The sequence below is a fragment of the Chiloscyllium punctatum genome, chromosome 5 (genome assembly GCF_047496795.1).
Source record: "Chiloscyllium punctatum isolate Juve2018m chromosome 5, sChiPun1.3, whole genome shotgun sequence".
Classification (NCBI taxonomy): Eukaryota; Metazoa; Chordata; class Chondrichthyes; order Orectolobiformes; family Hemiscylliidae; genus Chiloscyllium; species Chiloscyllium punctatum.
In genome coordinates this window covers 92,251,821-92,265,264 of record NC_092743.1, presented here as the reverse complement: position 1 = coordinate 92,265,264, position 13,444 = coordinate 92,251,821, and the positions used below count along the sequence as shown (strand labels likewise).

Genomic DNA, 13,444 nt, shown 5'->3' with positions numbered 1-13,444 from the left:
ATAAGGAGAATGTCCTTTTTTTTTGGATTTTGTTCTCTCATTCGGAAAGGAAGGCTTATTTCATGCAGGTTGCCCCGTGGCTGCTATTGTAACCCCGGAAAGTTGTCTGTCATTTGACAATTGGAAATAACTAAAGTCCCCAGTTGCTTCCAGCTTGCCTTCCAAACCTCCTCCCCCTTCCATTCCAGTTCCACACAGGAAAATCTGAACAGTGACACCTTCCTTCAAGAAATATGCAAACTTTCTACTGAACAACTGGTAACCTTTATATCTTCCTGAATCACAATAAGTGCTGAATGTCACAAATATTACATTTCTCATTCTAATTTTTAAATGGTTAAAAAGCATTCTAGTTGACAGGTTTCAGGGAGATGCATAAAACAGTTGAGTGTTTAATGTAAAATCCCAGTGCTGCTCCAGAGGGGGTCCTCTGGTTCATTGCAAAACCAAACAGCCGCAGCTGTTCAACTAGCAGATTATCTGGTAAATATCAAATTGCTACCTTTGGAAGCTTGCTGGTTAACAAATTGACTGTTGAACTTCCTACGTTATAACAGTGGCTGCACTTTAAAGGGTACTTAATCGGCTGTGAAACTCTTCAGGATGGCTTCAGGTCGAAGAAAGATGCTATATAAATGCAAGTTCTTTCTTCTGGGTTCTTTTAATCCTGTGTAATTGGAGGCTGGGATGGAGTCAGAGTCAGATCAGAAGCAGCTCCACACTTCAGTGCACAAGTCAGTTCTTTACAAGGAGCTTGAAAACTTTAACCAGTCCATTTATTAGTAAATTGTTTCAAGAATTTTCTGCGTGTGTTGATACAAGGTTTAGTTGAAGGCTGTCGACAGTAAAAAAAAATCTGACCTTGAGCTAGCCGGCTTTTAAAACCATAGTAAAATTGTACAGAATTTGAATACTGTTTCCATGCAGGTATGTTATTATATGTCCACATTCTTGGGCCACAATTTTACAGGAGGAATTGGGCCATCCAGTTGCCTGTTTAAAATGTTGCACTTCCACATTACAAAGTCCAGAGTGTGATACTGTGGAGGGTGGGTCGTGAGAGTCGGGCAGTGCTATAACCACTGACAGAGGCAATAACCTTCAAAATAACTTGGCAATGAGAAAACACTCCTGGCCATTGTTCAAGTAGGTAAATATAGTGGAACCTTGAATGTCCAAATGAGATGGGCAGGTGCTGTTTTGTTCGGATAATTGATTATTTGGTTAATTGATCCAATGCCTCTCCTCTGGGCTTAGAGTTTTCTGAAGTTTGCTTTTTGCTTGCTCTGCCTGCTTTGCTCACTCCCTCTGTCTCAGGGTTTGTTTCTGAGCAGAGACACATACTTATGTATCAGGGACCTGCAGTATTGCTGAAGCCCCCCCACCCATCAGTTCAATGGCATTGACACAGCAAGCACTTGCTCAGTCTGCCCCCCCCCCCCCCCCCCCATTCAGGAGACTAGGCAGCAGCACACCGCACGCGAGCGCCCACCCACCGTCTGTCCCCCCAATCCCCCCACCCCCACCAAATTCAGCCCCTGCCCCCGTCAGACCACTGGCAGCTGGACTGCACACCAACAGTAAGACTGCTGCTGCTTTCGGAGGATGAATCTCAAAATAGCGCTCGCGCACACACACACAACATAGCCGTGCACACACACAAGGTAGCCACACGCACAACCTTTAACTGCAACGTTTTGACAAGTTTCACCTTTGCCCTCTAAAGGACAATGTTGGCGAGATTATCTTGGGAAGGGGGATTTAGGGTACACCTCCATGTCGAACTCCAGGAAAAGAATGAGGAGAGAGAGAGGCCAGGCGGCCAGTCATTTGGACACGGTGCCTGGGCTCCCATCGATGTCCAGGACTGTTCTCGGCAGCATTTCAGTAAGCCAAGTTCATTTTTAATCATTGTAAACAAAAGATGCGATCAGTATTAGAAACACCTCTTTGATGTAATGTTTCTATCGGGACCTTGAGATCTCCTTTGGATAATCTGAAATTCAGATAATTGATGTCGGATAATCGAGCTTCCTCTGTAATGGCCAAAGGGAATGCAGAGGGGCCAGAGTTTTTAGCTACAGACCAGGGACATGGAAGTAAGATGTTTCACCTGCATTATCTGGCACAAAGGTGCATTGCAGGAACTGTTGGTAAATTCTTCAGTAAAACCAGTCTAGTATTGCTCAGATGACAGCAGTAGTTTTGTGAAGGAAAGTGGAGGGCATTCATTGAGGGTTAGATTTAGTAAAGGCCTCTGAGACAATTGCATGGAGTAGCCAGCAGCCAGCTCTATTGCACCTGAACTTGGGGAAGTTTGAGATTGACACTGTGAGACAGACAAGACGTTGTCATTTACAGCGAACACTTCCTTTGACCAGTGATCAACAGATCCACCCTGTCAACTGACTGACAGTTGTTCATTGCATTATTATTGACACCATTTTATTAGTCCGAGAGTTGGAGGCAGGGCAGGATTGCGGTTTTAATTTGCAGGAGCTCCAATCTCATTGCGAAAAGTAGGGCAGACAGTCTCCAGATTATAGCAGGATTATGTCTGCAGATTAATACAGTGAGTGCAGGACCATTACGTAATGGAAATGGTGAGGCCAATCTCGATCATTTAAGAGAAGTGATTGACAAGGGAAGCACCCAGTCATCGTCATTCTGTCTGGGCTTTATGTTGTCGCTATACATAGCATTGTCCTTAGCTCTGCTCCTCCTATTTGTCTGGTAGCTCTGACCCGGAAGAAAGAACAGAAGGGTCATTCGGAGGCAGAGCAGTGTTCATTCTCGGTTATTTGACCAGCCAGTGAAAACTGAGCAGCGGACAGAATGGGCCCGAATGCTTTTGGCCAGGTACCACAGTTCAAGCTGCTAACTTTATTGTGGCTGACCTCTTTCATAAGAGCATATCAGTAAACTGATTAGTGATGTATGCCTGGTTTAAGCAGCCTTCAATTGAATGAGAAGCTTTGCTGTTCAGAGGTTTTGCAAAATCCTTCTGTTCCACTGGATTAGTGCAAGCCTCACAATTATGAGAGAAGTTTTCAATCTCCATCTGGGAACACTGCTGCTTTGTGTTGTGTGACGAAATAAAGTCATAAACACTAAGGTTTAATGATGTAGAACTGTTTTTAAAAAGTCTTAGGAAGTGCTCCTGCAGGAAGAGAATAGTAGCAGGACACTCCCGAGCTATCCAGAGTGGCTAGATCCCTGGTTCAGTCCCTTCGCCACAAAGAGTGAGCTAAGCACTTCTAGCTGACTGCCAACTTCTCTCTGTGCTTCCGATTGGGAGACCGGCCTCGTTTCTCACTCTTGAGTCTTGTCAAGTGCTTCCTGCTGTTTCTTCATTTGGCTATACTGGCTGTGATTTCTAAATGTGTGTTCAGTGGCTGTGCCAGCTCGTTATCGATGTTCATTTACAGTGAACATGGGCAAGGCACCATGACAGATATGGTTCAAACAGCCACAGTACGAGGAGAGGTTGGAAGGGATGGGAGAAACCAGATACTGTATGATTAGATATTAGAGCTTCCACCCACAACTGGATTGTGATGGAGTATTGTTCTGTTGCAATCCTTCATGGACTGACATATAATTGATAAATGCACTTCCTGGTATTTTGCTGAAATACACAAGCCCTGGTTCAGTCCTCAGTCTGTGCCGAACCTGTCGATCTCACCCAAGGAGGAACTTGAAGATTGGGGAGGGGGCCAGTGACCTCTGATAAATGAGTGGAGGTGGTGGGGGGTAAGGGGGGGAGCAATAAGGATTGGTGCTGCTAATGGTCATTCAGTGACCCCTGCTGGAAGAGAGCGAAAGCATATCTAGAGGCCCTCACCCAAGAAATCCAAAAGTGAATTCAAAAGAAACATTTTCACCTAGAGATAAATGAACTCGCTATCACAGGGAGTGAGTGAAGTAAGTAGCACAGCCACAATTAATTTGAAGCTGGGCAAATATAAGGGAGAAGGGAGTAGAGGATTACAAAGGTAGACTTAAATGGGCAAAGATGGCAGGAGCCTTGAACTTTGCATTAATGTCAGTATGGACTGGTTGAGCTACTTTCAATGCCATATATCAATTCTTAAAAAAAAATTGCCTGCTGGCTATTTTGGCGCCAAAAGCTGCTGTTGAGCTCTGGGATCATTTTTGCGCCCTGTTTCCTATTGGCAGTGAAAGTGGAGGGAAGCAAGACTGGGTCTCCCTGGTGGAGCCAGGATATGTGGCCTTCAGGCGTATTTTCCACTCCACCCACCCTAATAATAAAAGTCTTTGAATAAAATAACCCAGCTGTTTAGGCATCTTCTGGCCCTTCCTGCCTTTCTTGGGAAAGCTACTGGGCTTTTTTCTGCGCACAGGCCTCAGGTTCCAGAGTGTTTGCACAGCTCATTGCTCTTCCAAGCAAAGTCCACTTGTCCCCTGCATTAAGCTCAGCTATCAGCAACAAATGCCTGAGGAAACTAGCCTCTAATTGGAAGCGTATATCATTACAGCATCCTTCAGTTTTCTGCCCTGTAAATGGAGCTTGGGTGATTGCGCAGATAAGACCTCGCTGTGGCCTGTGAACCATCTGTTAGACAAGCCTGCGTTAAACAGAGTCTGCCTGCTCAGGCAGCTGTAAAAGATCAGTAGATCGAAGAAGAGCAAGGCACTCAGCCAATGTTTATTTCTGATTTTCACATCACAGAAGGTAGACAATTTAGTTATTATCCCAGTGTTGTTTGAGAAAGCTTGCTGCCCACAAATTGGTTCATAGCGTTTGCCTGCAGTGATTATGCTTCAAAAGTATACCACTAGCTGTGATGCATTAAGAGATATCTGGTAGTGGTGCAGTCCTTTCTAAGTCTTTCTGATTAGAGCTGGGTGAAAGCCAAACAAACTAAGGCATTCTTGCAGGCTTGTTCCACAGAAACTGGCCCTTATCCCCAGCTACCGCACGTGAGGTTGAGTGTACGTGATCTGCAGGAGCAAGAATGCTCTCCAAAGTCCTGCAAGCATCAAAAGGAAAGTCTGCCTGACCCCTTTAATAGCAGCATTCTTTGTGCAGTGAGGCTAAGAGACCCAACATCCAGATGTGGTGCTTCACAAAGAATAGAAAATCAATATGTGCAATGAGTGGACTGCAGTGGTTCAAGGAGGCAAATCACCACCACCTTCTCAAGGGCAACTAGTGACAGACAATAAATGCTGGTCAGCCAGCAACCCCTGCGTGCTCTGAGTGAATAAATTAAAAAAGGAATTTCTTACTTGCTCAATGACTCCATAGGTGTGATGTTTACTTTGTAATAAAAATAACATAATTGTATTTGTGGCTGAAGAATTGAATTTTTTTTCTGAATTCAAAACATTAAGTTCAAACTTCTGTTAAATTAAGTCAAACATTTAAGTACCACCATTATAATATGTACATTATGCTGAGCAGAGTACTGCTGGAACATTAACTCTGTGTAGAGCTCTATAGAGGATGCGACAATATCACGTTATAGTCATACAGATATAGTATGCAGGACCGATTGCATTTCAACATGGTTGACTCCACAAACTAGGAAGCTCAGTGATATTTTCATGAATGAGCAGCAAAGATCTTCCTCATCAGTGATGTAAAATTAGAACTCCCAGTTCCTCACTGACATTGTGTTTTTCAGTTCCTTATTAAGCCTAGTCTTTCTGTAAAACCAGAAATGGTCAAATGATTGTAGTAGCATTTTGGTGGTCAGGACATGTAGTTCACGGAGTCAAATGACCTTCCTATAGCAGTACAGCTTTAACCTTTATCTCACACCACTGTACATTTGATGCTAATGGGGATTTCATGATGACCAGTTTAGAATTTTACAGTACATTAGGAGCCTATTGTGCCTGTACCATCTCCTGGTGAGCTACCCAGCTAGACCAATTCCCCAGTCCTGTCAAAGGCATCAGTGTTCAGTTTAGTGGCATGTGTGGTGACAGTACTGGCCATGGCTTGCACCCATGACTTTGGCACCATTGCCACCTGAGCTAACCAGCCGCCACACCAGGAGAGTGCTTCTTTTTGTCTCGACCACACTGGTTGGCATCTTTTTTGATTAGTACAGAGAAACAATGATTTTACATAGAGAATCTCCCAGTACTTTCTAGTCGATGTGGTCTATTACCATTAAACTGTTGCACTACATTCCTCCCACCACGCCACGCCCCGTCCAAGTCTCAAACATTATTCATATAATCCTAAATTTTCAACTATTGAAATATTCTCATCTTTTAGTAAAAGGTACCTGAACAGAACCAATAAAAGTGATATTAGTTCTTGGGAAATGTTTTGTCTCTTAGTCTGAGCCTTGATGGTTAAGACTATTGGTAAATGTCACAATGACCTTTTAAAACCAGGGGTCACCAATAAAATGGAGATGTTGATAAAAGCTTTCAGAGAGACTAGACTGCACTGCTTATAACGCTTCTCTAATTTAGATTGATTGAAGAAAAAAACAACTTTGCACTCGATTCCATATTAAGTGGATATTGTCTCTCATTGTAGGTTAAAACACTTGGCGACGATTAAAGGCTGTGAAGAGGAGAGCACGGACGTGGTCTTCCGTTGAGGTGTGCTTCATTGTGAAGGACTGCACAGACATTTCTATGTATTTTCCTCTGGATTTGGTGTCGGTTTTAAAACAAAAATGGTTACCACTTTTCAGAATCTGTTGCCAGCAGGCAAAAGATGGTTGGTCCAAAGGTGACATGTGTTGATGTAAATTGTTAATTGGATTAGACTCCTACACATTAACCGTCCCCACATGTAGAACAGAGTGAGGGTTCCTTCATGGTAGCTAGATCCAAACAGAGTGAAAGTATCTGATCTATGAACAGGGACAGTACTTGGTCTTGGAGCTGTCCACTGATGAATGCATAGTGATCACAATTCCTTTGGAACTGAAGTTTGCTACAAGACATGGACAACATGCAGCCTGGGCCTTAGAAATACCAAAGAGAACCCAAGCTGTGACTGTCACCAACAAGATTCAATCTGATCAGCCCCATTGAAATGGTATTACCATCCACCATCATGGCTTTACAGTCTGGGGTTCCCCAGTGACTGCCTCCTTATTGAAATGACCACTTGAATGGCTGCAGGAACAGGTTTGGAGCTGAGTATTGTGCAGTGAGTAGCTGACTTCCTGAGTGCACGCTGCCTTTCTAGCACCGGAGGAAATATACCAGGAGTCGATAGTCTGCACAGGTCAGGATGTGTGCAGCTGTCACAGGGCTCAAGTAAGGACGCAGTCATCTCCTCGATCAGCGCATCGTCCATCCCCTTTGAAGTCAAATGCCTTATCCAGACTTGAGCATATGATCTCTTGTTTTTTTTGTCATCTAGAAGCATCACCAGCTGGACTGCTGTGGTTCAACAGGAAGGCCTCAGGATAGGAAAACAAAATGGTCAGCCCTGCCAGTGATGTCCACATCCCAAACAATCAAACTGGACCTGCACAAATTGACACACTCTGCACTACAATTGGAGCCAAAGACTTTTTTTTAATTGACTATGTTTTAATAAGTGTTTTATTTCCTGAGACATTTTCTAAAGAATTAGAGACCTACAGAACAGAAAGTACTTCTAATTTCAGTGGTATATAAAGCTATATTCCAGTAACCTTAGGTCACACAAATGCAACAGGCCTAAAACCCTCTCTTTGTGTTTGCTTTTATCTTTAATCTGGGTTTTTCTGTGCAGCTCCTAACTTCTTGTGATGGTGACTGCCATCTGCAACAATAGTTTCCATATTTTTATCCCATGTTGCAGTGTATTTACTGAATTGTCTTGAGAACAATGACTGTGACATCAGACAATTTGACAGAGTGCAGCAAAATTTGTGAATTCATGTTGAACATGCTGAAGGGAACATAATTACAAAAGACCTGAATATTATCCTCAATAAAATGCCTAAATATATTTAAGTGATTTTATTCTTTTTTTTATATTTATCGTGGATGTTTTCCAGTTGTATCGGAACTAATTAGCTAACGTGTTTTGTGATTTTAATTTTAATTAAAATGAGTGCATTTCACTGTAATTGCGACAGGGCCTGTTAAAGCTCACTAAAGTTTTGCCAAATATTACAATCCCAATGATGACTTCCTTTTTAAATTATTCCCGGGAATAGTCAACATATTTTCCTGATGAGTAATAGGATGTGCCAACGCATCCACTTTTCATTTTACTCATATTGTGTCATTGTGAAAAACAGCCAGCTTCTTTATGTAAAGTAGGAAAGCAAAATTACAGGACCAATAATTTCACTAATAAAGCAACTAAATCCGAAAATTTTACTGGAACCTTCTAATTTCATTTATGATGTTAGCAAAGGCATGCTTTAAAAGTAGCCTTCTAGGAAGACACGAGTTGAAAAGAGTGGTGCTGGAAAAGCGCAGCAGGCTCAATACAATGTTGAACTTTTGAACTGTCCATGCATGCGAGAAGCACAATCCTTTTGCACCCCAGTTGTTTGACTATAATATTCTTTTGCTCATCTCCTTGCATGTCTGCACACAACTGAAAGTTTCATCTAGCATGTCATTAGGCGAAAGTGAGTACTACAGATGCTGGAGATTAGAGTCGAGAGTGGGGTGCTGAAAAAGCACAGCAGGTCAGGCAGCATCCGAGGAGCAGGAAAATTGATGTTTCGGGCAAAAGCCCTTCATCAGGAATGAAGCTGTGAGCCTTTGGGGTGGAGAGATAGATGGGAGGTGGGGTGGGGATGTCGGGAAGAAGCTGAGAGTGCAGTTGGTGGATAGAGGTGGGGTAAAGGTGATAAGTCAGAGGGGAGGGTGGAGTGGATAGGTGGGAAGGAAGATGGACAGGTGGGTCAGGTCATGAGGACAGTGCTGAGCTGGAAGGTTGGAACTGGGGTAGGGTGGGGGAAGGGGAAATGAGGAAACTGGTGAAATCCACATTGATGCCATGGGGTTGGAGGGTCCCGAGGTGGAACATGAGTCGTTCTTCCTCCAGGTGTCAGGTGGTAAGGGAGTGGTGATGGAGGTGGCCCAGGGCCTGCATGTCCTCAGCAGAGTGGGAGGGAGAAGTTAAAGTGTTCAGCCATGTCGCCGTGGAATTGTTTGGTGCAGGTGTCCCAGAGATATTTTCTGAAGTGCTCTGCAAGTAGACATCCTATCTCCCCAATGTGGGGGGGACCACATCAGGAGCAACGGATACAGTAAATATGTGTGGATGTGCAGGTGAAACTTTGATGGAAGTGGCCCAAAGGCTCCTTTGGGGCCTTGGACAGACGTGAGGGGGGAGGTGTGGGTGCAGGTTTTACAATTCCTGCAGTGGCAGGAGAAGGTTCCGGGAGGGGAGAGTGGGTTGCTGAGGGGTGTGGACCTAACTGGGTAGTTGCGGAGGGAATGGGTCTTTACAGAAAGTGGATAGGGGCAGGGAGGGAAATATATCTCTGGTGGTGGGGTCCGTTTGTTGGTGGCGGACATGGCGGAGGATGATGTGATGTACACGAAGGTTGGTGGGGTGGAAAGTGAGGACCAGGGAACTTCTGCCCTTGTTGCGGTTGGAGGGGTGGGGTTCGAGGGGGGAGGTGCAGGAAGTGGATGAGATGCACTGCAAGGCATCATCAACCATGTGGGAGGAGAAATTTTAGTCTTTAAAGATGGAGGCCATTTAGTGTGTTCTGTGGTGGAACTGATCCTTCTGGGAGCAGATGTGGCAAAGGCAGAGGAATTGGGAATAAGGAATAGTGTTTTTGCAAGAGGCGGGGTGGCAGGAGGTGTAATCCAGGTAGCTGTGGTTGTTGGTTGGATTGTAGGAAATGACAGTGTTGAGTTGGTCACCATTGATGGAGATGGAAAGGTCCATGAAAGGGAGAGAGGTGTCAGAGATGGTCCAGGGGATTTTAAGTCCGGGGTGGAATGTGTTGGTGAAGTTGAACTGTTCAGCCCTCTCGTGGGAGCACAAAGTGGCGCCAATGCAGTCATCAGTGTAGCGGAGGAAAAGGTGGGGAGTGGTGCCAGTCTAACTGTGCAAGATAGACTGTTCCACATAGCTGACAAAAAGAGATCAGCATCATTACCTGGTTCCTGCATTGTTGCCTGCAGACTGATGTGTAGAGTTAACTGCATTTATTGCATCTGGCAAGCTCATTTTCAATTATCTTCGAGAAGAGACACAGTGGCTGCAGAGGGAGGTTTAATACAGATGATCAACTCTCAATTGTCAATGCTTTTGCCCCCCTCACTACCATAAAAGTATTTTGTGATCTCCAGAGGAGGTTGGAGACAGAGATAGGAAGACAAGTGACTCAGGTCAGGGGATTGAATCATGAAAGAACATAGAACATTGCAGCATAGTACAGGCCCTTCAGCCCTCGATGTTGTGCCAACCTGTGGAACCGATCTGAAGCCCATCTAACCTACTGTATTCCATTTTCAGCCATATCCAATGACCATTTAAGTGCCCTTAAAGTTGGTGAGTCTATTGCTGTTGCGGTTCTGTTTGCCGAGCTGGGAATTTGTTTTGCAGACGTTTTGTCCCCTGTCTAGGTGACATCCTCAGTGCTTGGGAGCCTCCTGTGAAGCGCTTCTGTGATCTTTCCTCCTGCATTTGTAGTGGTTTGAATCTGTCGCTTCCGGTTGTCAGTTCCAGCTGTCCGTTGCAGTGGCTGGTATATTGGGTCCAGGTCGATGTGCTTATTGATTGAATCTGTGGATGAGCGCCACGCCTCTAGGAATTCCCTGGCTGTTCTCTGTTTGGCTTGTCCTATAATAGTAGTATTGTCCCAGTCGAATTCATGTTGCTTTTCATGTGCGTGTGTGGCTCCGTTCAGCTGATTATCTTTGTTTTTTGCTGCTAATACTCCCATCTTGGACTGTTTCACTGTTAAATGCAAGTTGTTGTTGGAAATATTGCTGACTGAAAGGTTGAGCCACTGGTGAAAGAACCTGGGTGGGTCCTGTGCATTAATGGTAGACTCTGCTAACCGTAAAATCTGCTTGTATTTGGGAATATGCTGGATGTCACAACAGTGAATGGATGCATTATGTACCTATGATACTCATTGTAGATTGTTTTGCAATGCTGCCCTCGAGACCGGCTCTTCAGCATATTTTAGTTTATTCAGATTACTGTCATTAATTGCAGCATTAGACTGGACGTAAGAAATACAAGCAGGAGTAAACCAAACAGTTCCTAGAATCTGCTCCTGTGTTTAATGTCTATCAATGTCCATCCACTTGACTGCCCTAGTTCCATATTCCTTGATTCTACTGATGCACCGAAAGATTTCAATTTCAGTCTTGAATGTAGCCACCAATTGTGCCTCTGCTGCAGTCCAAGCTGGAGAATTCTAAAGATGTGAGAAGACCCTCTGGCCTGGCAACTGATTGTATCCCAGCTGCAATTAATTCACCAGTCTTCGTTACTATCATTACCTACACGAGCTCTGCACAGGAAGTGACCTGTACTGCTAGCTTGGCAGAAGTTGGTTTGAGTGAAGCAGCACTTTGTTAGGATTGCAACCATTGGATGATTTTTGTTTTCTAGTTGCTTCCTTGTTCGTAGCCAATCGAAAGCTGGGTTTTTTTCCCCCATTTTGTTTGGCAGCAAGCAGTTACAATTTTGCAGATAATGAAAGTGAAATCTGATTGAAGTGCTCTCTTACGTTTTGCCATTTGACAAAATATTAAGAAAGCCTCGCGTTTTCCAGTGTCCGCAAAATATTGTTTCACTCCTCCCAGACAAAAATAGATGACTGCTTGTTAAATTGCAAGAAATTAGATATTTTGAGAGGTGCGTGGTGTCTGAACCATTGCCCCAGTGCAATCATTTTTCTAAAGCCAATGCTCATTCAGGAGGTGTGACTGTCTGATGGAATCGAGTAATGTTTGGAAAGTATTCTTGAGTGTGATAATACTGCCCTTCCATCAACCTTTAGGACAGAGAAACAAAAGATGACTAATTTGGGAGTAGTTTGGCTTTCAAAATGTAAGTGTGATTCTAATGTCCTTATTTTGGGTGCCCTGTAAAGACATATAGTTCTTCTAGTGGAGAAATTAGTTCAACAGAGCCTCACTGGGTATGCAAATTGCCTATCATGGTTCCCGGCCATTACAATAGTGACCACGTTTTGGGGAATGCATCGTCGGCTTTATGGTGTTTTCGAGTGTTGGTGAGCGGTGCCACGGAAACGCAAGACTTCCCTCCTCCTTGAGGTTGTGACCGAGTTGCAATTCTCAGGCTGCAGCTATGCCACTAGTGGGCACTGCTGTGAAACCACACTGACCCGATGCACTGAGAAACGGCACACCTTTTGGTTTCGCGATTGTCGATGATGTAACCAGATTGAAGATTGCAGGCAGTTTACCATTGCCCAGGTGCGACGTCCGTGGATGGACTGCATTTCATCACCGAGACAAAAGTCTGTTTAGAGGTAATCTCGCCTGAGAAACAGAGAGCTCTGATTTGTCTGTATTTGTCATTTGCGGTTTTGAACTTGGCCTGGAAGTTTGGAAACGGCTGTTCGTTGTGCTGTTGCATTATCAATGATTAAATTACAAGTCAGGACACAAGCATCTGTCCCTTGGTGTCAGCACCTTTAATATATGCAAATGAAGGGGAACATTGATTTACACTTTATGGTTAGCTGCAGTATAGCTCATCTAGACCAGATGATTGGATATTCCTTGTCTCCAAATGTTCAAGTGGTTGTACTAAAACAAAATGTATGGTCTACTGGATACAATGAAATAATATCTGAAGCGGTCACATCGTTGAAAGAACTTTGCCTGCATTTTGGGAGTAAAGGTCTGATTAATTTGTGTAGTATCAAGTTGAATGTGGTTTAACCGCCCCGGAAAACAGTGGTTTGAAGTGGCTAGAAAGATCCATTCTTCTTTCTGGTAATAATATCTTCTTTTATTTTTGCCCTTTTAGAATGAGTACGGTGTGATTTTGAACGTCTGTGACTTTGCAACTCAACGTCTTGTGCATTTTGAAACCAGGCACAAGAGCTCCCCTGTGCTCACAGCCTTTCTGTAGTTCCAAGAATTGATGCAGTATACCATGCAGCAGCGCATTTGTGACCAGCCTCATTTGGAAATCAATGTATTATAACAGAAATTCTCTTCTCTCCACTCTGTACGGTGTGCAGTGTGAAATTTCACTGGTGAAATTTTTGCAATGCTGGCTGACGGTTTAAGAAAAATGAATGACTTGCATTTTGGGCATTCTAAAACTTTCCAGCAATGACATATGTTTTTTAAGTGCAGTTTTGTAGAAAATACAACAGCCAATTTGCAGACAGCCTACTCCCACAAACAACGTCACAATGACCTGATAAGTAGGTTTTAGTCGTGTTGGTTGAGGGATAAATATTGTCCAGCTGACCAGGGAGAACTCCCTTTCTCATTTATGAGTTAGATCTTTTGCATCCAACTCTGAGAATAGACAACA

General features: G+C 43.9%; 1 long non-coding RNA gene across 3 annotated transcripts in view; it reads left to right on the top strand.

The window, feature by feature from the left end:
* Positions 1-13,444, top strand: part of LOC140477232 (uncharacterized) — a 229,308-nt gene that overhangs the window by 178,092 nt on the left and 37,772 nt on the right. For 2 of the 3 annotated variants that reach the window (XR_011960684.1, XR_011960683.1), the window contains exon 5: positions 6,524-6,588. This is a non-coding gene — a long non-coding RNA (uncharacterized lncRNA). Of the gene's footprint in view, positions 1-6,523; positions 8,294-13,444 lie in introns of those variants that run through there. The other variant, XR_011960682.1, reaches the window with a different exon arrangement.